The sequence below is a fragment of the Sebastes umbrosus genome, chromosome 24 (assembly GCF_015220745.1).
Source record: "Sebastes umbrosus isolate fSebUmb1 chromosome 24, fSebUmb1.pri, whole genome shotgun sequence".
NCBI classification, from domain to species: Eukaryota; Metazoa; Chordata; class Actinopteri; order Perciformes; family Sebastidae; genus Sebastes; species Sebastes umbrosus.
In genome coordinates, this window is record NC_051292.1 from 15423323 (window position 1) to 15451284 (window position 27962).

The 27962-nt window shown below is 39.8% G+C and overlaps 2 long non-coding RNA genes across 2 annotated transcripts; one reads left to right on the forward strand and one right to left on the reverse strand.

Moving 5' to 3' along the window:
* Positions 1-5679: 5679 nt before the first annotated feature.
* On the forward strand, positions 5680-21751 carry LOC119483350. The gene is made up of 3 exons (XR_005205654.1): positions 5680-5690; positions 10729-10732; positions 21632-21751. It is a non-coding gene; the product is annotated as an uncharacterized LOC119483350 (long non-coding RNA).
* LOC119483349 lies at positions 7004-27457 on the reverse strand. The gene is made up of 3 exons (XR_005205653.1): positions 27446-27457; positions 23082-23087; positions 7004-7152 (listed from the first exon to the last, which is right to left on the reverse strand). It is a non-coding gene; the product is annotated as an uncharacterized LOC119483349 (long non-coding RNA).
* Positions 27458-27962: the final 505 nt, after the last annotated feature.

A 27962-nucleotide genomic window follows, 5' to 3' on the forward strand; every position in this document is an offset into this window, starting at 1 on the left:
TGCTCAAGGTGAGAGATATCAAGGGAGTGCAGTGACATTAAAGGATGAGTGCAATTATCACTTTTTTCTTGTCTCTAAATCTTGTCAGAGATCTTGATAAATGTGCGTACTGTGTTTTTTGTGATATGACAATATTGCTGTATTGTTTTTATCTTTTTAATGACTCTTGTCGCGGTGAAGGAATTCCCCGTGGTGATAATGATTGGTTCAACAGCGCAGTATGCGGTATTATTGCAACTTTTGTTTTTGTAAATTACTTTATTTATCCTGATTTTAGTGATATATTGATACGCTTTATTGTTAGGCTATTATTAGATATATTGTTGCTTTTAAAATGACAAAGATGAAAAAATTAAAGATTTTTTTAGGGATCCACCGATCAAACTTTTTCACTCATTAACAGGAATTGCAATTCAAAGTGTAAACCTTTTTAATGCAGCAACAAATTGGGCAAAACTTAAACAGGAATTAAAATGTACATTATATATATAGATAAAATTGAATTAAATAGATCGGCCTCATTGTCACCGATATCTGATCCAGCTATTTGAGTCAGTATCGGCACGATATCCGATCCAGTATCATTGCATCCCTAGATTTTTTCAGCTGCAGTTTGGTTGCATCTGGTTGCTATGATACGGAATATCAAGATGTCGGCACAAGGAAGAGTAATTACTGCTGCATGAAGGGAAGGCTGAAGCACGTATAGGGAGAGAGGACGGACCCGCCGGTCTATGTGTATTAAGTTCTCCTCCATTGTCGTCACATCCTACATGTAGGATGTGACGACAATGGTTGTTCTCTGTGGAGCGTTACCCAAAGTTGAACATTTTTCAATTCTCGGCGACCAGAAAAAAAACACCATACGTTCAGAGCTTAGCGCAGAATAGACTTTTAAAAATATAGCTTTTCAGACCCGTAGGTTGCCGCCTGAGTAGGACATCCTGGTATTTTTTGCATACTGCATTTGACACTATGTATTGGGACATACTAAATCGTTTTCTTGCATCCTAAATAGTATGGTAGTATGAGTATTGGCACCTATTTTTTGTGCGTGTTTTAGGAGCCATTTGACATCTTGAAACAGTTCCCAGTTGTCACCTGGACAAAGAATAATTAGAGATCTTTGTTAAAATCGGTCTCCCTTCCTGCTGCTGAAGTTCGAGGTTCATAATAGGAGAAAAAGTGCTACAACTTTTAGTAACTTTTGAGCAAAGGTTTAATCAGTTTAATTACATGAACCAGAGAACAGCACTCCCACTAATGCTTTTCTGCTAGTGTACAGCACATAATTAACCATCACAAAGAGGCAACACCTTGTCAGTGTAGCAGATGGAAGATAAGAGCATAAAAGTATTAGTTCGGAGCAAGGGGCTACTCTTGTTTTCATTGCTTGTCAGACACTTCCTCCAGCATTGGTCTTAATTGAATTCCCTGGCTGAACATGAATGTCATACCCCAGTAGGTCAAACTAATTAAATGCTCATAATCAATAGGATTATACAATGTGACTGTGTGAAAGAACATATAAAGATCCCTGTATAAGAATAATCATCATTGTGAAGGTCAAGTTAATTAATGTCCCTGCCTCATCATCGTGGGATCTTTTACCATAAACTCTTAAAACCGCCTGGACGTTAAATATAAAACTGAAGCGAAGGGACAGAACGGTTTCAGTGTCCACACCGATGACCTTCTGCAAATGATGATTGATACTGCTCCCCTTATCTCATTGTCTCTTTCCTCTGCTGTATCAATCACTTACAAGAAATAATATGAAAAGATGTTCTTTGAGCCGGATAGAGGTTAAACAGAGGAATATGCATCAAAGTGTCCAAAACCAAAAACATATTTCTTACTTATGAGATAACACGCGGTTACTTGTCAGATGCAGAAAAAAATAATGGAATGTGATTTAACTTCACAGCAGTTCAACTGGCAATAATTACGGCGCCAAAACAATGTGAATTTGTTGTATATTTCACAATAAAGCAACTTATCCTCATACAGTGGTTTGTATGATATCTTACATTAAGTTATACCTCATTTTTCATGAGTTTTCCTACAAAATGTCCAGCATTTCCGCTTGTTGCATGCATACAGTCTTTTCAAAATAAACTTCCGTCTTCACAGGAAACAAGTTCATGTTAAGGCAACAAAACTACTTAGTTATGTTTAAGAAAAGATCGACTTGCTTAGGTTTAGGCAACAAAACTACTTGGTTAAGTTTAAGAAAAGATCGACTTAGTTAGGTTTGGGCAACAAAACCACTTAGTCAGGTTTAAGAAAATATCTACTTGGTTAGGTTTAGCCAACAAAACTACTTAGTTAGGTTTAGGAAACAATGGACTTGGTTAGGTTTAGGCAACAAAACAACTTAGTTAAGTTTAAGAAAAGATTGACTTGGTTAGGTTTGGGCAACAAAACTACTTAGTTAGGTTTAAGAAAAGATCAACTTTGTTGGGTTTATGCAACAAAACTACTTAGTTAAGTTTAAGAAAAGATCGACTTGGTTAGGTTTAGCCAACAAAACTATTTAGTTAGGTTTAAGAAAAGATCGACTTGGTTAGGTTTAGGCACAAAACTACTTAGCTAAGTTTAAGAAAAGATCGACTTGGTTACGTTTAGGCAATAAAACTACTTAGTTAGGTTTAAGAAAAGATCGACTTGGTTAGGTTTAGGCAACAAACCTACTTAGGCCCTGTTCACACCTGGTATTAACATGTGTCCTCAGTGGTCGGATCACAAGTGGACAGCTCTAAGTACAGGTGTGAACACACTCAAGAAGCATTGAGGATGTATTGAGATCAGATCTTTCAGACCACATTCTGAGGTGGTCCGGGCCACATATGACCACATTCTTTTAGCAGTGTGTACGTGAATGTGTCCTGGGCCACATTAAGGACCTCCTACTCATCTGATGTCCTGCTGGGATCCGCGGGATCACCGCGCCCCTCAGGTGAATAAACAGGCAGACACCGGCGCTTGTCTCTATGGAAACGGCCTCTGTGCTTTACTGTATGTAGACTAGGCACGCAAAGTGCATTATTATCATACTGTTGGAGATGTGTCGGTGTTTTTGTTTAGCTGCTTTGCGCGGAGTTGACACCCGACCTCCCGCCTGTTCTCTGTCCTCCCGGCTCTCAGGAGCGCTGTACTCCGCTGTTGTCTGGCAAAAACAGCGGTGCCGGCACCGGCGACGCGGAGGTCCCCGAAGAACGCCGGCACAATAACCTTTTATTTTGATGTTAAAGGGACTATTTGTAACTTTTGAAGCGTATAAATCTACCGGGTTGGGATCCCATGCGCGCTCGCCTATGCGCGCTCGCCTATGCGCGCTCGCGTGTGGCCAGAGTCTCTGCTCTGCTGCCTGCCTGCCTTCACTCACACACCGCGCGCGTTCTCGCTGTCTCGCTGTCTCGCTGTCTCGCTCCACCTTTACACGTGCATGCGCGCTCACTCCACACTGCAGAAGAGTTAGTTTAGCTCTGAGAATATCTAGTGGACGTTTGTGCAGAAATAACTGCTGCAGCTCCTCCAGACCAACAGAGGTTTTCCGTGTCTTGTGAAGTGACGGAGCTCTGCAGCGAGTAACGTTATTGTCTCCGACCGGGTGCCGGTGTCTTCCTGCAGGCGCAGTCGGGAGACAATAACGTTTCTCTTCATGCTTCGGCCCCGGCACCGACCCGCTTTTCCTGCTTCAGCCGAAAAGCCAACACTAGGATCAGCATTGATTCATGGAGAGACCTTCGTCTGGTCAGCTAACATTACTGCCAAGCAGCTGAAAAATAGAGTGATATTGTGGTTTTAGCTGACGTGTGTCGCCTCACTGTTTTGAGCGATGCTCCTTCATGTCTATGTAGAGCGTGCACAAGCGTGAGCCTGAAGCTGACTTCCATTGACTTAACGGCCACAGGTGTCGCTGTTAACAAGCATTTCTGAAAGTTACAAATAGTCCCTTTAATACAATGTACCAGAATTAACGAATATGTAGGATATTACAACTGACATTCATGTAATATTATGTCACACCGGCTGCTGTATTAGCCGTGTGTAACCCAGGTCACAAAGAGTTAACACACGGAAGTGCCTTAGCCAATCAGAGCGCAGGTCTACCGCAGCCTACGCAGGCTAGACAGTGGACGCTACTCAAACGCTAGAGGACACTGTGAGGAGAGGAGCTGCTGCTGAACGGTACAAATATAGCTCAGATAAAGCTGTAAACACAATATAACGTTGTCACATCAGAACGGTGACAGTCTGAACTCTGTTATAAGCTCGTAGATGTGTGTGTGTGAGAGGAACTGCTCACTGAACGCTGCTGAGCGACACAGAGAAACTCCCGACTCGGTGAGTCGCTGTAATAAATAAGAGCTGCGTCACGATGTTGCGTCACGATGTCCTAAGCTAACAAGTGCTAAGCTAACAAGTTCAAGTGAAAAGGCCCAGAGCTAACAGACTTAGCATTAAGCTATGAATAGTGCATTTAGCTAACTGTTGTAGAGCTCAACTCAATGAAAGCTGCACTGGGAGGAATATAAAACGTGACATAAAGAGTGTTTAGTTGCTCAATGTTGTCTCTGGCTGGTAAAGCTACTGAACGGTTTAATACTGAAGCAACATGAGTTATGTTTTGTCAGGTGTTTTATTTCATGGTATGGTGAATTTGATTTAAATAAGAAGACAGACATAGAAGAAGGCAACAGTATTGTGTCACGTTTACCTTCTATAATTTATAATTCATGCAACATTAATAATAATAATAATACATTTATTTATATAGCACTTCTCAAAACAGATGTTACAAAGTGCTTCACAAGACAATAAAAGCAGATAAATAGAGTAAAGATATGGTAACTGCTAAAACAGAACATCACAGAACATATCAATAATAATAGAAGTGGTAAAATGGTAGGACAAGTTGATAAAACAAATATAAAGTATATATACATAAATGTGTATAAATGTACACATGCGTCCAGAAACGGATGTATACATACATATATTTATACCCTTCTACTTATAGGAATGCTATCCTTAAAAAAACATTATTTGCTTTAATTTAAAGAGTATGTTATGTTAAGATAGAAATGCAGTCTCATTTCACCACAGTTTAATTTGTCATCATGCAGTGTGAAGGTTATTTAAAATATGTTGATTGTAAAATCTACGTTATATGAATATGTGTTGTTGAAGTTAAAGGAATTATTAATTCCTGATGAATCAGAAATGCAATAGATTCATGAACAATTCTGGCCATGTCAATAACTGCAGATCAGGTTGTTTGGAGTGATTCAAAGTTGATGGCGAGCTAACCCAGACGAGACCTCTAGATCCCTGGAGTGAAGATCCCAGAGCCAAGAGCCGTCAACCTTACCTCTCTTCTGCCACGACGGTAGGGTAAACATCACAAACTGTACACGGCTACACCACCCTTTACACTCAACTCCCAGCATCGTGCACAACCTCAAACACCAGACTCTGACTTAATCCTTTTTTTACTTGACTTGAAAACATTTACCCTCTTCGTGCTCCCTGAAACACATTCCTTGTGCCAGTGAAAGACTGAGTGTTAACCATCACACTGGTTAAAGTGAATGGACTGAATATTCATATTATTCATATGGTGTATTGTGATGCCTTGCTAACAGTGTCTATTACTGGAGCAGTTAATATTGAATTATTGTAAGGTTGAAACGAGTTGAGAAGTGATAATATTGAACCGGGTTATTGTTTTAATATTGTTACTCATTGAATGTTGGATCCAAATATTGAGATTTTGAGTTATTGATATTAGTGTGCACCCAGTCAGAAAAAATAGTTGGTAAAAACTCAGTGGTTCAAACCCAAAGTGTGACAAAAGAAATATTTCGTTGCTGATGTGAAACTGAAGCTTCTTTGTGGAATTAATCTGTATACTGAACTCATGGGTATTGATATTATTTTGGTTGTTATTTTTTAAAATACAAGGTACCAGTTCATAGCTTTTTGTCTAGTGTGGTCAATTGATATTGCAAATAACTTTTTCTGCCTCCTGTTCGAGTTTGGTATCTTCTGATTCTAGTCCAGTATAATTATAGTGATAGGAGCTGTGTGCTACACATGTGTTTACTACGTGTTTATTTGCAAATGGGGCATGGAAGTGAGATCAGATCACAAGTGGTCACTGGAGACGCATGTGGAGACGCATTCTAATGCTAGGTGTGAACAGACGTACTTAAAGCTGTCCACTTTTGATCCGATCACTGAGGACGCATGTTAATACCAGGAGTGAACAGGGCCTTAGTTAAGTTTAAGAAAAGATCGACTTGGTTAGGTTTAGCCAACAAAACAACTCAGTTAGGTTTAGGAAAAGACCGACTTGGTTAAGTTAGGGCAACAGAACTACCAAGCTAGGTTTAGGAAAAGATTGACTTAGTTAGGTTTATTGAACAAAACTACTTAGTTAGGTTTGGGGAACAAAACTACTTAATTAGATTTAGGGAACAAAACTACTTAGGTTTATTGAACAATACTACTTAGTTAGGTTTATTGAACAAAACTACCTAGTTAGGTTTAGGGAACAAAACTACTTAATTCGATTTTAGGGAACAAAACTACTTAGTTAGGTTTAGGGAACAAAACTACTTAGTTAGATTTAGGTAACAAAACTACTTAGTCATGTTTAGGGAACAAAACTGCTTAGTTATGTTTAGAGAACAAAACTACCTAGTAAGGTTTAGGGAATAAAACAACTTAATTAGGTTTAGGGAACAAAACTACTTAATTAGGTTTAGGGAACAAAACTATTTGGGTATGTTTAGGGAACAAAACTATTTGGTTATGTTTAGGGAACAAAACTACTTAGGAAAAAATTGTGGTTTGGGTTAAAATACCTCAGGAAGTAGCGTAAATTAAGTACGGAAGTTGTGTGACAAATAAATCAACGTTAACTTCTGGTTTCACGCGGATTACAAATATCGGCCTCCTGGGTGAAAGTCTGGTATTTTTTGACCTGCCCGACTTCCACCCTACCCGGCGTTTGTCGCTCTTTATACTTCCTAGTTCACGATTACGTGGATTACATACAAATTGATTTTGTGGGATGCATATGAATTACAGTGCATTACTTTTCGTAGGTAAAGCTATGAATGGTGTATAAGAACAGCCTGTCTAGGGAAGTGTGCAGGAATAAATCATAGTGCAGGGACCCTAATAAACCATCACTAGCAAATCCACTCAAAATGTCCTCAACGGTTCTAGAAATTGGCTGTGAATGTACAGGGCAGTACCTAACTGTCTATGAATACTACTTGTGAAAGAATAGGGTCAGCTTTCTGTCTTTTGGATCAGCTCCAGTCCTCCTCAGCTGCGTGTAGTGGGAGATTGGATCATTTCTTCAAAGGGAAAAGGCTTCCAGTTCTTTGAGAGATGAAGGAATTGGAAATCTGCTCTACACCGTGTGCTCCACAACATCCTGTGAAGGTTCAGTGATATTTTGATGTGAGGATCAGGGAGGCTGTGGACGGCTTTTCGCTTTATCCCGCTATTCATGAAACCTCATTTCTTTCTATTTCTACAAATGTCAGAAAGAAAGAAGAGGAATGACTCTTGTACCACGTTATTTGTGCTAACATATTGGTCATAGACGCTTGAAGCTTAAGGGGCTGTACCGTCTAGTGTGTGCAATGTTAGCTTGGAAAAGGAGTGAAAGGTACAAGTATGCATTGGAAAAAATGATCAAAAGATATGATCAAAACTGGTCCCATATTCCTCAGTGCCTCATCGTTCCCCTTTAAATTATCAGGGATGTTCTTTGAATAATATGACAGACATGAAGCAGGAAGAGAAAAGTCACTTTTAAATGTGAATATTGAACAATTTCATGATTGAAATATGTATTTTATCAGAGTCAAATTGCTAGAATGAATGGAGAGCAGAAAAGGCTCATTTGTCCTTGGCTCTGAAGTAGATGATTATAATGGACTTTTTGAGTGCACTTATTTTCAGTTTAATTTCAGTGGTTTAGTTAATAAGAGCAGGAAGTGTGTTTGTGGTTGTCTGACCAACATAGTCCAGTTGGCAATGTGTATAGCATACCATCATAACCAGTAGGAATGATGACCAAAACTGTGAACATAAGGCTTGAGTTGTAGAAATAGAATTAAGTTCCCATATTATAAAAAAAGTGAGATTTTCATGTTTTTTTATTATAAAGCAGGCTTAAGTCCCATATAAATACTGTGGAAGTATCGAAAAGCTCAATCCACAGGGAAATACACACGGCCCGTATTCAGAAACTCTGCATTTGAAACAAGCTGTCAGGATTTCTGTCCATTTGTGATGTCACAAATATACAATATTTAGACCCTTTACACAGATTTAAACATAAACATTCTAAATGTGTCCCACTTTATTGCTGTTTGCAGTTTATGTGAATGACACCAGCTGACAGGAAGTACACATGGACCCAAGCTGTTGCCTAGCAACGCAATTCTGTTGCAATTTTGTCGCAATTCTGTCAAAATGCGCTAAAACGGAGCATTTCAGACAGAGGGTAAATACAGGCATTTTCAGGCTGACAGTATGAGGAAAATAAAGTTTTATACAAGTACAAGTATGAACCTGAAAATGAGCATGATATGTGACCTTTAAAAAAAACCAAAAAAACAGAATTGATGGTTTGAATTAGGGACGCATAATATTTGCCTTTGATATGACTTTGCCAGCTTTCCCCTTTTGTTTTGCTCGCCGTGTAGTTGACATATAATGTTAATTAGTTATTATAATATGATGGTGTTTTGTAACAGCTTTGTAACTCTGATTTGGTTGCTTCAAAGTGAAACTCCCTTTTCATGTGCTGCGCTCACAAGCAGCATTAACAACTGGCCATGTGTCCACTTTCTCATTCTGATACACACATTTTACTTGGATCCTTTTGAAACCACGCTAATCATCACAAATGGCAAACTAACTAGATGCAGATGATACTTGACCTGTTATTGGACGTGTTCTTCAGCCACATTATCCCATCGACATCTAATTATACAGTTCACATGTGAGTATCAAGCTAGCCCAAATGGCATTTATTATGTATCATTAACATATCTGTGCCTTTTGGGGTCTGTCAGTCAGGGCACGGAGTCGTGTCGTTTTGTGATACATATTGGTTTCTGTGTACATCCCCCCGGAGTCCACACCTACAGCCAACCCAAGAAGGATGACGCCTGTCACCTTTTAGTGTGCGCCGAAGGTGAAACGACATTTGAGCGCCGTGCCAAATGTGAGTGCAGTCTCCACTCATGCGCCGCTGTCAGGAGTAATCACTGTTATTTCAGCTGCCTGTCCAAAGAGGGGTTCCGATGGCTCACCCCCTTTCGCCGTGTTAAGGTAGTCGAGCTAGGATCCCTGCATTTGGCCTCGCTCTGCAAATCTGATTAGAGGGGGCTGTAATGGCAGGTTGTGTGGGAGAAAGCACTATAGTGCATGAGGAGCAAACACAGCAGCCATCTCTTTGTCTCTTCCCCCCCTTTTTATCCTCTCCCTTCCTGCTCTCTCCTCAAAACAACATGAAAGTGTATTATAGAGTATCGTGCTGTCACCTTGGGCTGTGATGGGAAATAGAATGGACTACTCAATAGACCGCTAAATTAACTTACTTTAATTTCAGAGACCGTACGACGCACAAAGGCAGGAAAGACACGCACATGCACACACACACATCCATTACTTAATATGTTTTATGGATCCTGCTTCAAAATGAGATGTCCACCCTCTGAAGAGGTGACAGGGGCTGTTTGAGAATGATCGCTGATGCACTAGAAATGGCTGGCTGTCTCTAAACACACATGCATCATGCAGGTGCAGCTAACTCAGTAGAGAGATGGTGCCAGAACGTCTCCATTCATATCTCACAGGATTTTATATTTATTTTAGGGGTGTCAATCGATTAATACATTTAATCGTGATTAATCGCACGTTTGTCCATAGTTAAAAATTAATCATACATTTTTTTATTGGTTCAATATGTACCTTAAAGGGAGATTTGTCCTGTGTTTAATACTCTTATCAACATGGGAGTGGGTAAATAAGATTGTTTTATGCAAATGTATGTATATATTTATTATTGGAAATCAATTAACAACACAAAACAATGACAGATATTGTCCAGAAACCCTCACAGGTACTGCATTTAGCATAAAACAATATGCTCAAATCATAACACGGCAAACTGCAGCCCAACAGGCAACAACAGCTGTCAGTGTGTCAGTGTGCTGACTTGACTATGACTTGCCCCAAACTGCATGTGATTATCATAAAGTGGGCATGTCTGTAAAGGGGAGACTCGTGGGTACCCATAGAACCCATTTACATTCACTGATCTGGAGGTCAGAGGTCAAGGGACCCGTTTGAAAATGGCCAGGCCAGTTTTTCCTCGCCACAATTTAGCGCAAGTTTGGAGCATTATTTAACCTACTTCTAGTATGACATGGTCGGTAGCGATGGACTACTTAGGTTTTGTCGTTTCATATGATACCAGCAGCTTTAAAACTGAGCCCGCTACAACCTCTGAAAATGTGTGTTAATGCGTTAAAGGAATTAGTAGCGTTAAAAAAAAATTCATGGTGATATCTATTAGTTAAAAATGTTAACCCTATTCATCCTTGGCTGCACAGATTGACCTATTAGCATCTTCAAAATGTATGAATGTATGGCGATTTTTTGACAGGGATTCTATGTAAGAATCAGAAATGTCTTGTTAACAGCGACACCTGTGGCCGTTAAGTCAACGAAAGTCAGCGTCCTGTTGCTCGCGCTTGTGCTCGCTCTACATAGACATGAACGAGCATCGCTCAAAAGAGTGAGGCGACACACGTCAGCTAAAACCACAATATCACTCTTTATTTCAGCTGCTCGGCAGTAATGTTAGCTGACCAGACGAAGGTCTCTCCATGAATCAATGCTGATCCTAGTGTTGGCTTTTCCTGCCTCAGCCTCCCGACCGCGGCCGGAGGGAACAGGGGAGACACCGGAGTTTCGGTCGGAGACGATAACGTTACTTGCTCCGCAGCCGTAGCCATACGCGAACGACCATGGGAATCCAACCTGCAATAATTTATACGTGTAAGAAGTTACAAACAGTCCCTTTAATTGATGTTGACATTATTTTCTGATTTATGGAGTGATAAAAGAGATATCCAAATTCCCTCAGTAGAAACCTTTGACTCTAATATATCGACAAAATGAAACAAGAGTTTTGAACCTGGCTTTATCCAATGATTTCTGTTCTGGAAATGTATGAAAGTTAGTGCATCATTTAATAAGTTAATGCATGATTTGCATATTTAAACATACAATTTCAGACAACTTGTAATACAAAAAAAAAACGTCTAAATGGAAGTAATCAACTTAGGAAATTTCATGGTGATATCTATTATTTACAAGTTTTACCCTATTCACCATTTAAATATCAGATAACATGTTGTCAAATCAACAACTAAATAAAAATTTAAAAGGAAAATAGTTTCTGCACTGGAATTTTTAGTTTTACTATCAATAAATACATACTTTATTGTGATTATTGGTGAGTTCTTCAAAACAATTTATTTTCTTTTTTTAATGTAAAGGTTGCAAGTTGCATTGGAATTGGAAGAAAATGAAATTGTAATAAGCTTGGACTAAAATCTATTGTTTTCTACAGTCACACAAAAAAGAAAGATGGGACGGACTGTAGTATTATTAAGTAAATGTGTTTTTGCTGTTGAGTTTCATGTGGTTTTAGTGTGTGTGTTTTAATTATAGTGCTCCTATCAGGTCAATTATTATAATTGTTTTGAACGACACAATGTTCCCATAACTTTTGCTGCAAACTGACTCACATATGGTGAGAAATATTAGAGCTGTGTGCTTCCAGAGCGGCTGTATGTAAGCAGTAACATCTGTTGTATCTTCCCTACTTTATCTCAGAGACACTCTTGAGGTAATTACGCTGATGGTATTTCTAATAAATTCCTAACACCATATACTGTATGACCGAGAATTCAGTGGAAATAATGGCGGATGAGTCACTGACTGATATCGCACTTTAAAACCAAGGAGGGATATTGGAGACAGCGGTAGCTCCCTTTATAACGTGGATGATTAAATCCACCCTCTTAGCTTTACAGTTTAGGCTCCTCATCCTCCTCTTTACTGAATCTGTATAAGTCATCTTAAAGTCGTGCTGCGTGGAAATCTGAGACTGTATTCACTCTGCAGGTGAACGAGCTCAGCTTCACATTCTTGTCATTTTTATGGATATTCATGCCTATTAGAGGATGTACTCTACTCCTGATATCCGTTATGAACTGACAGTGACACCGAATGTTCAACTCATTCATTGTTTTGAACATATTTCTGTTGAAGTACACCTGCAGCTGCTTCACAGTTAAAGCCAGGAAGCAGCCTCTCTTTGCTCTGGACTTCACTAAGTCTCTGTGCAGCCCCACATAGCTCCATGATAGTTGATAGTAGGGCTATGAGATTAATTGTGGAATGCCGATTCTCTGGTGATGATAATATAATATATAATATATATATATATATATATATATATTATAATATTTTGCAGATTGAACTCACGCTGTTTGACTAAGAAGCAGGGATTTGACAGGTAGATTTGTACAAAATCAACTGTCTAACTGCTGCTGCTACTACTGCTGCTACGACTACTGCTACGACTACTCCTACTGATACCACTGTTGCTGCTATTATTATTACTATTACTGCTACTGCTAGTACTACTGCTACTGTTACTACTACTGCTACTACTACTGCTACAACTACTTCAACGACTACAGCTACTGCTACCACTGCTGCTGCTATTACTATTACTACTACTGCTCCTGCTGCTGTTCCTACTGCCTCTACTACTATTACTACTACTACTACTACTGTTGCTCCTTCTGTCACTACTATTACTGCTACTGCTACTAATACTGGTACAACTACTGCAACGACTACAGCTACTGCTACCACTGCTGCTGCTATTACTATTACTACTACTGCTCCTGCTGCTGTTCCTACTGCCTCTACTACTATTACTACTACTACTACTACTACTGCTGCTCCTTCTGTCACTACTATTACTACTACTGCTCCTGCTGCTGTTCCTACTGCCTCTACTACTACAACTACTGCTGCTCCTTCTGCCACTACTACTACTACTACTACTGCTACGACTACTGCTACTGCTGCTGCTGCTGTTACTACTACTGCTACGACTACTGCAATGACTACCGCTACTGTTACCACTGCTGCTGCTATTACTACTACTGCTTTTGCTGCTGTTCCTACTGCCTCTACTACTACTTCTACTACTATTACTACTACTACTACTACTGCTGCTCCTTCAGCAACTACTACTACTACTACTACTGCTACTGCTACTGCCAAGACTACTGCTACTGCTGCTGCTGCTACTACTACTACTGCTGCTGCTCCTGCTCCTTCTGCCACTACTACTACAACTAGTACTACTACTACTACTACTACTACTTTCCACCCAAATACTACTTTCTGTATAACGACTTATTGCTTTAAAGGTTCATTCACTTAAATGCTACTTTATGTCCAAACATTTATAGTTTTAAAGGTTTGTTCCACCCAAATACTGCTTTCTGTCTAACGACTTACAGTTTTAAAGGTTCATTCCATCCCAAAACTACTTTCTGTCTAACGAATTAATTCTTTTCAACTCAACGCTAAAATTTTGACACGCTAACATTTTCAAAGGGGTCCCTTGACCTCTGATATCTGAATGAAAATGGGCTCCATGGGGACCCACGAGTCTGCCCATTTTATGCTAATTCCATGCATTTTTGGGCAAAACCATGCAGTACAAATGTGTTATTTTCGCTTATTCTAAAATGGTGTATTTGTATATTTCTGCGTTCTGGGGTCCCTTAACAGTCTTAGAAATACATAAAACACTCTTGTGGATCCAATGTTGTATTCATGAGTAATGATGTTAGTCCCCATAGTAGCCATTTCACATATTTTTTACTCAGATTTTAGTATGGCTTTATATTATGACAGTTTTCCTAAAATGAGACTTGAAAAAAAATCTCAATATATTGAATCGTTACCCCTGTATCCTGAGTCGTTTTGTATCACCAGATTCTTGCCAATACACAGCCCTGGCAGATATACACATTTTACATTTTGTCACTCTCACCTTCCATTTTCAAATTCATGATTTTCAATTTCAATATGCTCTTTAAACATTTAACTGTGGCTTGATTAACTCTGGGGCAAAAGAGTTTGTGTACAGTTTCCTCTTTTCATTTTGGGCTAAACCATCCCTCACAAAGAGAAAGACCAAGGAAATAATTGAGAAACACCACTATGTCCGCTGCTCTTCCCATCCCAATCTTTATCTCTTTCTTCCACATTACTCTCTCTCTCTCTCTCTCACTGTTTGTGGCTCTCTGCTTCCTACTCTCTTCTCCGTCCACCTCCCGTCCTTTCACATCCTCTGCCTTTCCCTCCTTCCTCTCAGCGGGGAGTCACGCCTGGGGCTTTTACTTCGATTTGATCTTCACTTTCATCACAAGTGCATTTTTCAAGCCTCAGCTCCTCGCCCTATAAATATTCCAAACCAGTTTAGCTGACATGCTAAATCATGTTCTCGGCTCTTCGTGTGTGGGTTTAGTTGACCGAGTACTGCCGCAGTAACAACTATTCTGTCAGTAAACGATTAGATTTCAGCACGCTTTAGAATAATTGACCTCTATTTGTGGTCTCTGGGCCAACTGAAAGGATAAATCTGGCAAAACTGGATTAGTTTTTGGAGCGAAAAGGTCTGAAGCAGCTTTTATACCTTATAAAACTTTAATTACATTGCCTTCTAGCTGATTCCTCTCGCAGCAGGTTGTGTTTAGTCGTGACATTATGGCTTTGTCTGAATGGTGGCCTCGCAGGACACCCATTAAAATTAATTTTAATGCCCTGCTTGTGTAGCTTTCTCCCTCCATTTGGAAAAAAAACCTTCCCGGTTGTGTAATTTGAGCCTTCGATTCGGAAAGCGCAGCACTGACTTCCACATCCAAAAAGGTCCGTTTTGGATTACTACTTATTTTACATCTCAGTGTGTCTCATGTTGAAGCTCTATCAACCCCAACACTGCCGCAAGGAAAGCAAAGATGTGCGAGCATTTTCAACTTGTGTAAACAAACACTTCTTCTACCTGCCTACCACATAGCTAAAATCACATTTGACCATGAGACCGAGCGTTTTATAAATAACCCCCCTGGAGCGGCCGAGTCACCAAATCAGCATATAACATCTGCTTCGCTTGGCTGCCGGCCATCTTGAGCCGAGGCGAATGCGCGCTTCTCTTGTAGTTCCGTCGTAGAAGGCGCCCTCTCCAGCTCATTTCCCTCCCCGAGCCCCACGCTGAGCTCCCTCTCTCGGGCTCTTGGTAAGCCAGCAGCCTGCCAAGCCACCCTGGGGTCACACACGGTCACGGCTAATGTGACAAAGCCAGCTGCTCATCATTGCCCAACCAGCCTCTCACCAGCTGTGATTGGATGTAAGGGGTCGCCCAGCTTGGCCCGCAGGGGCCCCAGGGCGGCGCAGCCAGCTCAGACATGTCCTCTACACAGATAAGTGAGCTGAACTGTGTTCCCAACTTTGAAGCTGCACTGAAACAGTTGATTTTATTAGCAGAAAAGTTTATCTGTGTGTCTTTGGCACATGAAAGTAGATCAGAGTAGAGACAACATATGATAAGGAGACTAAAAGGAAAGGTCAGCTCTCCACGAAAAGCAGAAAAACAGCATGAAAATGAAGGATGTCAAAAAATGTACAGCAGAACAAAGCAGATGTCTGGTATTATTATTTCAGCTATTTTATTTCACCTTTATATGATATTAAGACGTACAGTATGGAGGACGACACCTGCCAAAATAAAAAATAAATGAAAAATAAACAAATGACTTGATAAATAAATAATTTTCATTAAATGTAGCAAGAATAATTTTAAAAATAATGAAGGCATTAATTAATTGATAAAATGTGACATAAATTGATATTTCTGTTTTAGTTTGCTTCTTTATTTTTTTTTAATCATTGTGTTAATTTCCTTATTCATTTACTCTTTTGTTTAATTTTCCCTTTTATTTATTTATGTATTTATTTTTATAAATTTTTAAATTTTAAATGTACAGCGGAACAAATGATCGTTCAAAGCAGGTGTCTGGTATTATTATTTCAGCTATTTTATTTCACCTTTATATGACATTAAGACGTACAGTACGGAGCAAGGAAACCTGCCCAAATAAAAAATAAATGAACAAATAAATAAATTACTTGATAGATAAATAAATATGTCATCAAATGTAGCAAAAATAATATTAAAAATAAATATAGGCATTAATTGATAAAATGTGACATAAATTGATATTTTTGTTTTATTTGTATTAATTTCCTTATTTATTTACTTTTCTGTTTAATTTTCCCTTAAATTTATTTATGTATTTATTTGTATTCATTTTTAAATTCATTTACTTATTTTTACATTAATTGTTTTATTTTTTCATAAATTTTCGTATTTATTGTATTAATTAATTTATTTTTGTATTTAGTTATTTTCTATTTATTTTTAAATTAATGTATTTATTTATGTATTTATGCATTCATTTTAATTTTGTTTATTTTGGCAGGTTCCGTCCTACATAGTACGGTGCCTTTTCTTTTCTGTCACTTGTTTTGCATTTTGTGTCATATGTTACGCCATATAGTCAGTATCAGAGGTTTCAATGCATTGTTGGAGTGTTGTACCGAGTTGACAGGGGGTCTGTATTTTCATAAAGTTGAAATATCTTTATGCAAATGAGCCTGTCCGGGTCTATGAAACTTGGACCAAGCTGTCAAACTAGGCGATGTAGCTCTAAAAGGAGATTCAGCAGTGGCATCGCCTATTTCTTAACTCAAATGACAAAAAGCTGAAAGTTTATGAGCAGTCTGCCATGTTGTTTCCTGTTTGAAACGGCGAGCAGAGTACCAGGGACCAGTCAGGTGCATTCCACAATAGGGGACATCGCTGTTTGTTTGAATGGCCAATTGAGTGAAGCAGCGCGTCCACTGGCATCATCACCGGATCTAGTGGACATGTAGCGTCCAGCTCCCTACCGGCTCTCTCTCCTAGAAGACGTCGACCAATAACAGCGCGTTATCTCCACGTGGCATCCCCGTACGTCCCCCACACATGTAGATAAACGGTTGTGACTGGCCTCAGACATTCAGCAGGCGAAGATCTCCAATTGTCAGACTAGTGGTACATTGACTCTGATTGGTGTTTAATTAAACCCCAGCTCAGAGTTAAATGTGGTATGGTTGGGTGCACCAATAGTTACCCTTCACATTGCATTTACAACTGTTGATTCTTTAACCACACAAGTGGGTTAATCTCTGCATGTTTTGCAAACATTTTTCACAGTGAGAGACTATAGAATACATTATTATCTCCATCTTCTACACTTTATGTGGTCTCTAACATGCCAAAATATCTGAAATGTTATACTTAAGGTTTCACGTTTGACATTTACTGTAATTAGAGAGAAAACACACTTATTTTTTTAAGGTCTCTGTACTGCACATTACCATGAAGCAAAAGACAAAACAATATTAACTTGCAAAGTCTCAACCTTGTGACCCCATAGTTTGTCTCCTGTAAAACTTGCAGACTCAGAAATTATATTTGTCAAGGTTCCCCTTTGGGCGGTGACAATCAGCATCGAAGACAATAGTCAGACAAGCAACCCCAGCTGCCTAGGACGCCACTCTCAAAACAATCAGCCACAACAAAAGCAAGAGAAAGCCCCCTCACCAGCACTAATTGTTAATAAGGGGTTTTGGAATAATTGATTTTTCTTTCATTCAGTTCCCAATTTGCTCCTGTTGCGATGGTGTTTGTGTCCCTCGGGTCTAATCTAACGTTTCTGTTTCAACTCGCAAATGCTTTTTGCAACAAACAGCCCTGAGGACGAGGAGGAGGAGGAGGAGGAGGATGAGCTCCAAGTCTCTCAGACAAACCAGATGTATTTCATATGGAAATGTCAGAGTGCCTCAGAGACTTTTTGCACATGGCGGGGGGATGAAAATGTCGACTGCAGCGTCGCGTTGTCTTGAGCGCACATCTGCATGGATTCAGCTGTCATCCTGCAGCTCCGTACTTATTAAACGGTACTACAGGTAGTTCATTTAAATTAGGTTGGGGTTAGTTAGCAACAGTATTAGATATCAGCCGCCTGGGGTTTTTTGCGAGCTTAAAAAGCCCATGATATGCATAATGCTTGTTTATCAGCTGCTTGTACCAATATTTAATCTTAATGGTGTGCAGCAGGAAATTGCAGTTTTGCATTAATGAGCTTTGAATACTGTGAAATAAATGAACGCAAAAGCACATTTAGAGGCAGTTTAAGAAAATAAAAGTGTCAGCTATGATGATACTTACATGGTGGTTTCACCTGCTTTAGATGAAAGATCCTTTGTCAAATTTGAAACCACAAAAGCAGTTCATGTTTATTCCTGCTTGGACAGCAGAGGTTTGGATGAAAGAACAGATGTCTTCTTATTCTATGCTATTTTTCCTTCTTTAAAACCCGTCTGAAGGAGGGTTTTCCCGAGGGTGCAACGGCGAGCCAGATGCTTCCCTAAATCTGCGTTGAATTGTGCTCGAGTTCTTTGATAGCGCAACGGCAGATAAGGCGGTGCAACTTATCTCGGAGCTGCCACACATAAACAAGCATGGCTGTACATATGCATCGATAAGCAGCCCAGCCGTCAGTACTATCTACCCTTGCTGTGGTTTATCTCCGTATCGCTCGAGTGTGTTGCTTTAAAAAAAATAGGGTTAAAACTGGTTATTTTTCCCATGATTTCAGCTCAGCTATTTATCCCTCTTAGTCGGTTTTAACTTTATTCTTTACTTGAAATTGAGGTTGTATAAGTTACTGCAGGAGACCACTTCTTTTCAGACTTCCTTTTTGTTGAACTGCCCACTTAATTCACGCCCCACGTTGGAAGCTGTGCAGTAAGAGGTTTTGAAATATGTCATATTAGCTTATAGATAGATTTGACTTGTGCAGTTGGACGGCCTCAATCATTATTCAGCAGAATCACGCCCTATAATTAAGGTTCAAGGTTCTTTATGTGTCGTACGTCACAAAGCAGTCATTGGCAATGAAAATCTTTGGTCTCAGGTTCCTTCAACAGTGCTCATAAAATATGTGTATATATATATATATATATAAAAGGGGAAATCACACAAGTGAATGTAAAAGCAAAATGATCATCTAATGCATTAAATAGTGTAGTTAAAATAAATATAAACATAAGTCAATTTAAAATAAATGTAATTTGTAGTTTAGTCGATGACAGTATTTCAGATGGGAAAACTGAATGTAAACTGGATGTAGTATAATTATACTAATGCATTTGTCACACTATCCGATCATTTAAGTAGGTCCTGAAATATATAGAAATGTTCATGGTGTCATAAATTAAGTGAGCATTTTATTAGGGCTGTCAAAGTTAACGTGATTATAACTCGTTGACTTAAGTTTGTTTTAACACCACTAATTTCTTTAACGCATTAACACAACTTGGGATTTTTAATTAACCTCTTACAAATCCGAAGGGTCGCCATCGGGCCCGGACGTTATTCGATATTGCGGAGGTTGTGGCGGGCTCAGTTTTTAAAGCTAGAGTGAAGATACTGGTATCATATGATACTAGAAAAACCTAATGAATCCACTGGTACCAACCATGTCATGCTAGCTTGTCGGAAAGAATGGTAAATAACGCTACAAAGTTACGCTAAATGGAAATGGATAAACTAGCATGGCCTTTTTTCAAAGGGATCCCTTGACCTCTGACCTCAAGATATGAAAATGGGTTCTATGGGTACCATATGGGCGACTGGTTTGGTATGTTAGTGACATTTGTAACGTGTTTTCCGGATTGATGTTATGTTGTTTTCGTACGTATTTTACTTATTTTATGTACTTATTTTAACCCCTTAAAACTCCGCCGGTGGGCCCGGACGCTATTCTGTCTTTCGGAGGTTGTAGCGGGCTCAGGTTCAAGGTAGAGGGAGGATACTAATATCATATAAAACTACAAAACCTAATGAATCCATTGGTACAAACCATGTCATACTAGCTTATCGGGAAAGAGGTTAAATAACGCTCCAAACTTACGCTAAATTTTGGTGAGGAAAAACTGACATGTCCATTTTCAAAGGGGTCCCTTGACCTCTGACCTCCAGATATGTGAATGAAATGGGTTCTATGGGTACCCACGAGTCACCCCTTTACAGACATGCCCACTTTATGATAATCACATGCAGTTTTGGGGGCAAGTCATAGTCAAGTCAGCACACTGACACACTGACAGCTGTTGTTGCCTGTTGGGCTGCAATTTGCCATGTTATGATTTGAGCATATTTTTAATGCTAAATGCAGTACCTGTGAGGGTTTCTGGACAATATCTGTCATTGTTTTGTGAACGACTTTTGATCCCTTCAATGCTAATTATGCGATATTTGGGACATTTGAGTAGAATAACTGCTCCACCACCACTCCAGGAGCTGTCTGGTGTTCAATGACTTGCCAAATAGCACTTCAGAAGGATGAACACGTGCCCGCACAGACTGGCATTGATTTACAAAAGCCCCACCTCAGTTCCAAATCAATAAATGTTGGAGTTTGAGACTCTCCTCCCAAGAGAAATGACAGCATCTGTTGTTTGGGCAACATGTGTCGTTCTAGAGGGCACGGACAAACAATGTTTTTTGCCGTTTAATTTGGAGAGCTTTTTGGAGATGAATTGTCCGACTAAAAACAGCTGGCAGCTTAGTGTTAAACCCAGGATTCAAGACAATCAGTTACGACTTCCATGTTTTGTTATTAGATTTGTTCTGTTTGACGTAATAAATAAGTCCTTAAAGGGTGGGCACCTGAGTGAGAGTTGGAGAGAGGAGTGCCGGTATCGTCAGAGTTTGCTGTGTTGGAGTACAGATATCGTAGCTTAGTGTTCTCTAAAAGATTTTCAACGTCATGGCTGCATTTTTTTTTTTTTCGACAGATTTCGACAACGTGGATATGATGCGAGGTTTCACAATGAGACTTCTCCGAGCGAACAGACAGACTGGATCAAGTGAAAGGTAAGAAAAATGTTTTATTTCTCTTTAGGGTCCTTTCCATAATGTCAGACACTTATAATAAAAATCTGATCCAAAACCAAGCACTCTTAGTGGACGTAAACTGACAATGAGGAGTTGCCCCGAGTGATCACATTACAGCCTGTTTAGCGGCTGCCGGCTGCAGCATTCTCCCTCAATACTGGACCAGTTTAAAAAACTGTTGTCCCCATTAGTCACTTGGACACAAAAACATGAGAAAGTAGGTTGAAAAATACTGAAGTTACCCTTTAACATACAATAGGATTGTGTATAGATGAGCCAAGAGGGCATAATCCTCATAGAAATAAATATATATATATATTTCTAAAGTTTAATAAAGTTAATAAAGAATTGATTGAAGAATTCCTAAATCCTGACCAGTAATGTGAGGGCTTTGTACCGGGATGGTTTGTGCAAAATTAGAAGTGACTTTATTACTAGGGGTGTAAAAAAATATCGATATACATGAGTATCGCGATATTCTGTTGTGTGATACTGTTTAGATTCTCCAAAACACTGTTTTGATTTTTTTATTAACCTCTTAAAAAATCCAATGGCCTGCCGTTGGGCCCGACCGCTTTTCTGTCTTTCGGAGGTTGTAGCGGGGCAAAGGAGACTAAATAATGCTCCAAACCTTACAAATTTTGGCAAGGAAAAACAATTTTCACAGGGGTCCGTTGGCCTCTGACCACAAGATATGTTAAGATAGTTAAGTTAAATAATTTTTTTATGTTTTTAAACTACACTTTAGTCTCGTCTTTTTTTGTCAACAATATTGGATGTTTGATATCATCACCGTTGGTGTTTAATGACGTCATTGCCATCTCGTCATCATCTCGTCTTAGTCGTGGAAAAAAAAGGTTGTTGACGACCATATTTCGTCATAGTTTTCGTTAACGAAATTGGGTTAAGCTAATCCCATGCAGTTTGGGGCAAAAAACATGCAGTTATTTGAATGCTGTGTATATTTATATATATATATATATATTTGTTGATTTGCCTATTCTAAAATGGTGTATTTCTGGTGTGTTCTTTATACTATTACAGTTTTCCTAAAATAAAATTAAAAAAAATCTTAATGTATCGCCTTACTTACAGTATCGCAATATATCACAATACATTGAATCGCTACCCCAGTATTATGATACATATCGTATCGACAGATTCTTGCCAATACACAGCCCTATTTATTACCATTTCAACCTCAGGACATCACTTAACCACACTGAGACACAAAAAATAGTGGTAAAAACATAGAATGATCATAGTCAAACCATGAAAAGCAGCCTAAACTGTAAAGTAATAAAACAATAGGGGTGCTATCAGCAACATTAACCAAATAGGATGTGTACCACTCTGTACCATAACATTATCTTAACACACCGAGACACACGTCGGACAGTTTGGGGCCATCGGTGAGCGTCTGTAGGCCAATTTTTTGCGGTGTGTCCCGCGCCGTCAGCATTAGTCTTCCCGTGTCGGCGGCTTTTCGGTTGATCCAGCTTGTTGAATCTTTGCAGTGTGTTCAAACGCAACTTGTCGGACAAAAAAAGGCGATGTGAGGCGACGCAACGGTCGGCCTTCATCGCCGCCAATTCTTTGATGTCTGCAAGAATGCTAACAACACCTATGAGTTAATGCCATTTAAATGTATCATGTTGCTTAGCACCATCAAATCGTGCAGGACCTTTTTTGCCTCAATGTGTTTAATAGTTATTGCAGTTTATGTCACATAGGCTTTACCTCCAGGAATTTAAAAACCTCTTACAGGATCATCAAAAATGTGCCATGTTATGTGTCAAATTTGGTGAAATGTAGTGGTGGAAAACGAGATTGAAATTAACCTTTTAGGTCGTCTGACTTTCCAATTATTAACTTATATCTTCAGCTTTTTATGTGTCGTCTTCTCTGTTTTATAGAAACAGATCTCAGCTTTGTCTGCGCTCCGAAATGAGGCATTCTGGGATGCCCCCCAGGATATTTGAATGTGTACGCCTGCAGCAACTACAACTAGCTTTATTAAAAGAGTCATTGACTCCGTTTTGACTAAAACAGGCATTCTTCATGCACAGAGAGAACTTAAGTGCTTCGGCGAACACAGGGGAACACAAAATATGTGCAATAATGAATGCATTTTGGGAGAATCACAGACAGGTCAAAGTGCAACTCTTTAAAGGCGAGCTCTGTTGCAAATTAATGAATAACGGGAAACAAAAGGTGCAGAATCCGCCCGTCTTCCTTTACCTCTGAAGATGAAAGACTAACATTAAACAAAAGTATTTCCACGTGCTCTTCTCCTGGGAGCTTGTTACGTACTCGAACCCCGTAAGATGGAGGTCAACAGCCAGTTTTGGAAAATGTAGCACCCCGTGGCGAGCTCATTTTGCCACATGATTTCCTCTCTCCCCGCTCGCCTTTCTTTATCAGTCATTCGTGTTTAATTAGATTAGATTAATTCATAGGATTCAACCAAAAAGCACATTATTAGATGAAGACAACTGACACACCATCTGATTCATTTATCATAGGGGCACTGAGGCAGCCTACGACAGAGAGTACTGTATGCAAATGAGGGAATAGATTTTCTTTGAGTCCATAACATCCCCTGGGAGATCCCTTTTTGTCTGGTCTCACCTTGGCACCTCGATAATATAAGTATGTACTTTATCAATGATGGGATGTCTGCTTGTTGCCGATGGCGCTCAGCAGTTTTTTTGTAATTAGCTAATGTAGGCATGTCTGTAAAGGGGAGACTCGTGGGTACCCATAGAACCCATTTACATTCACATATCTGGAGGTCAAAGGTCAAGGGACCCCTTTGAACATGGTCATGACAGTTTTTCCTCGTTAAAATTTAGTCTAACTTTGGAGCGTTATTTAACCTTCTTCCTGACAAGCTAGTATGACATGGTTGGTACCAATGGATTCCTTAAGTTTTTCTAGTTTCATATGATGCCAGTATCTTCTAGGTTTAAAACTACAATCTAAAAATCACAAGTTGTATTAATGCGTTAAAGAAATTAGTGGCGTCAAAACAAACTTACAGTAACGCGTTATTCGTGGTTCCATTCTTGACCATGGTTACAGTTTGACAAAAGAAAATCCTATCACAACGTCATACATGATCCAGAAATGACCACTTGTTCCATACTTAGGTCATGTGATAACAACTAAACCATCTCCAATGGAAACAAATATTCAAATTGCTTATCCACCTGCAAGGGATTTACAGGAAACGAGGCATGCATCTAACTTTGGTTAGTGTGTTTGCTCGGTTTGGTTAATTTACTGCACAGTGGGCTGGTGTGAAAGCTGTCAGGCGGACTCTGTTGTGGTTCGATGGTGTGAAAGCAAAACGTACCAACCACAGGGTTGTGTGATAGTTTATGCAGCACAAATTCAAAAAACTGAATTAAACAGTTAAATCCCACCCCGCTTATCGCGAGCTGCCATGGAAGTGATCTTATAAGCGGATACATTAATGCGACATCATTTGGTAACCACAGTAACATGAGTGGGCATCACCACTTGACAGCGGGTGCATTAGTTGTTCCCCAATCAATCATAAAGACAAGACCGAGGTGTATTGAGCTTGGCAGTTTCTCATTAAAAAGTGTAACCTAGCGACCAAACAAAGCTGGTACATGCATGCGTTTCATGTAGCGGAGAGGGCAAGATTATGGGCTCAGTGGTCAGACATCATTATTGACTATCTTCTTTTGTCTAGAAACAATGTCATATGTCACGCTGATAGAAGCTGTAGCCACACTACTCAAAAGTACAGACTAGTTTGTACTAATATTTAATTTCTGAAAAATGACTCATTCAACAATTTTACTGGTGTTTTACTGTTTTTACAAGGGTAGTAAATATACAAGTGTATACGACCACCAAGATGCATTGTGATCTGATCACTCAAACCACTCGCCGAGGTGGTCTGGGACGCGTTTCACCACATATCTCTTGTAGTATAAATGCAAATGTGTCCTGATGCTTCCCCGACAAGGACATAACAGGAAAATATGTCATCAAAGCCGCAGCTCTCCTTTTGTTCCTCTTTTTTTTCCGGTTGGTTCTCAAATCGCTGGCTTTGTCCACGACGTCTGAAAATGTCATAAAAGTCCGTAGAGATATATTACGAGTGTGTCAAATTTTGTGATTTTGCCCTCTTCTTCTATTAATTTCCAGCATACTAGGCACGGGAAGTGCATCGCTGCTTCCCGCCCAGCCCGGCTGCAAGGAAAGACGTGTGAATCACGGGATAATGCACAAGGAAAAGCGTGAAATAAGAACGCCATTCTTGCTTTAGGCGTCGTTTTGTCGTGACGCTTGTCACATGTTTCGTACGTATTTTACTTAGTTGCTTACTTATTTTAAGGCCAACCATGACCATGACTACTCCTGCTGGTAGGCTACTACATCTTCATACAGGCGCGTAATATTCACCCCTCGGTGAAGCAAAACGTAACACTGACAGGCTGTCCTCTGGTGGACAGGCGGGTCTATTACACGCTTTGACGTGGTATCAGGTTGACTGGTTTGGTATGATGGTGAGAATTGTTCCGTGTTTTCCGTACTGATCTTATGTTGTTTTCGTATGTATTTTACTTAGTTTACGTACCTACTTTAAGCCTAACCATGACGTGGTTGATGTCTTTTCTAAACTTAACTAAGTGGTTTTGTTGCCCCCTGCTGGTACTGCACCTTCATACACGCGTGGAATATTCAGGCCTCGGCGAGGCAAAACGTGACAATGACACGCTGTCACAGGTGGGTCTATTACACGCTTTGGCGTGATATTGCAAACGCAAACGATGTACGAGTTTATTTGCATATAGAGCGGGGAAGTGAGATCCAACCACAAGTGGTCACTCGGGATGCCTTCTATTGCCAGGTGTGAACTAGGGCTGGGCGATATGGAGAAAACCAAACATCACGATGACCAAATACCTCGGTATCGATACTGTGGGGTTGACTATTGGTGCATTCACATAATATTTTGAGATTTTTGATAACTTATCAGTAATGTGGATATAATGACTAAGTGGGTAAAGGGAAGTAATAGAACAGTTAGGTTTTAGTTCAAATTACATCACTTTACTGTAATGCAGCCTGTAAAACCAGGAAAACACTTATGCCATATCATAAAATCTAAGACGATATGTAGTCTCGTATCACGATATCGATATAATATCGATATGTTGCTTGTGATTGGATCACCCAAGACGCATGTTAATGCCAGGTGAAAACAGGGCCTAAAGTTCGACATCTCATTAGTGAATGTATGCAGCGGCCCACACAGAATATACAGCATGACAATCACCGACAGTGCTTCCTTTTTTAATTACAGAGGCCAATTGTTTCAGTGCAAAGGCCAGAAAGAGCTCGGCCTGAGTGGGCGATGGGGCCACACACTGAAGAGTCGCTGCCTGACTCAGAGTGGGAGATTCGATTTTCTGATGCATTATGCACAACTGTAGACTTTGTATTTTTCAAGCATGAAAATGTTCTTTACTATATTCAGAAGTCTTTTTTTGCTCCGCTGCAGGGCCTTTAGGCTATAGGAACAGTGTTATTTTATACATCGCTTGATGTCACAGTTATAATTATGGGTAAGAAGGCCATGAAAATAATGCAAACATCTACATAATGCTGGTAGCCGGCTGACAGCGGCTGCCGCTAATCAAGGCTCCTTCAACGATATGGCCTTGCTCGCAGATGAACACACATTAGGCCTTCGCTTTCAAAGAGTTTCCCTCCTCTTTCCCCACCACCAGCCTGTATTCATTACCTTTCTTCTGGCATCCCACACGGTCATTCTCCCCCCTCCAAGTTTGGCATCAAATAGCCTGCAACACTTGTTTACGCCTCCCATTGTTTGAAATACTGGGAATTAAATGTGGCTAATATAGCTGTCAACTTCATTTTTTTCCCTTGCACCCTCCTCAGGTTTCATTAACATCCTCAGACCATAGCACCAGATAGTTTCAGTGTCTGAGCATTCATTAAGGAGTTGTCAGAACAGATGGTTACTATCCCAGGCCTCGGGACGTTGTGTTTCTCTGTTTTGATAACTGACTTGCTGAATTGAAATCCTGTTTTTTTCCATTCATTTTGAATGTTTTGTCCTCCGGTGACACCTCGGGAGGCTCTGAGAATTTGACTCTCTCCCCCCCCCCCCTAACTTCTTTGCATCTTGTTTGAAGGATGAAATGCAGTTGCTATGGCAACCTGGCCAACGGGTGACAGTTGGCCAGAGTCGGATTAACCTGGAGTAGCCTCTGTGAAGAGGAAATCGGAGAGGAAGAGAGCAGGACTATCAGATTCTCACGATTCTTTTTGCTTCTGAGGGCCACCCTTTAGCAGGATGATTCAATCAATAAATCTTTTTCAGATGGAATTGCCTCTGAAAAACATTCCCCTGCTGAAACAAAACATCTATTGACAATACAAATTCACAGCCTTTGAAGGCTTTTCTCCGATATACTCAAGGGAGCAGCTCTGAAAAGAAATTACTTGCAGAGGATGGAAGGGGAGCGTCACAAGAGACCAAATTAAAGGTTTTGCCTCTCAACGTTGTTGTAGGAGCATGGCGAAATAATGAATGCGCTACTCCTTTTAATCTTTTCATGGAAAATAACTTTGAGACTACACTAAAAAGTATTTATCCTGAGTAGGGGCTGTCAACGCCATAATAATGCATTAACGCAAATTTGTTTTAATGCCACTAATTTCTTTAACGCAACTTGCAATCTTT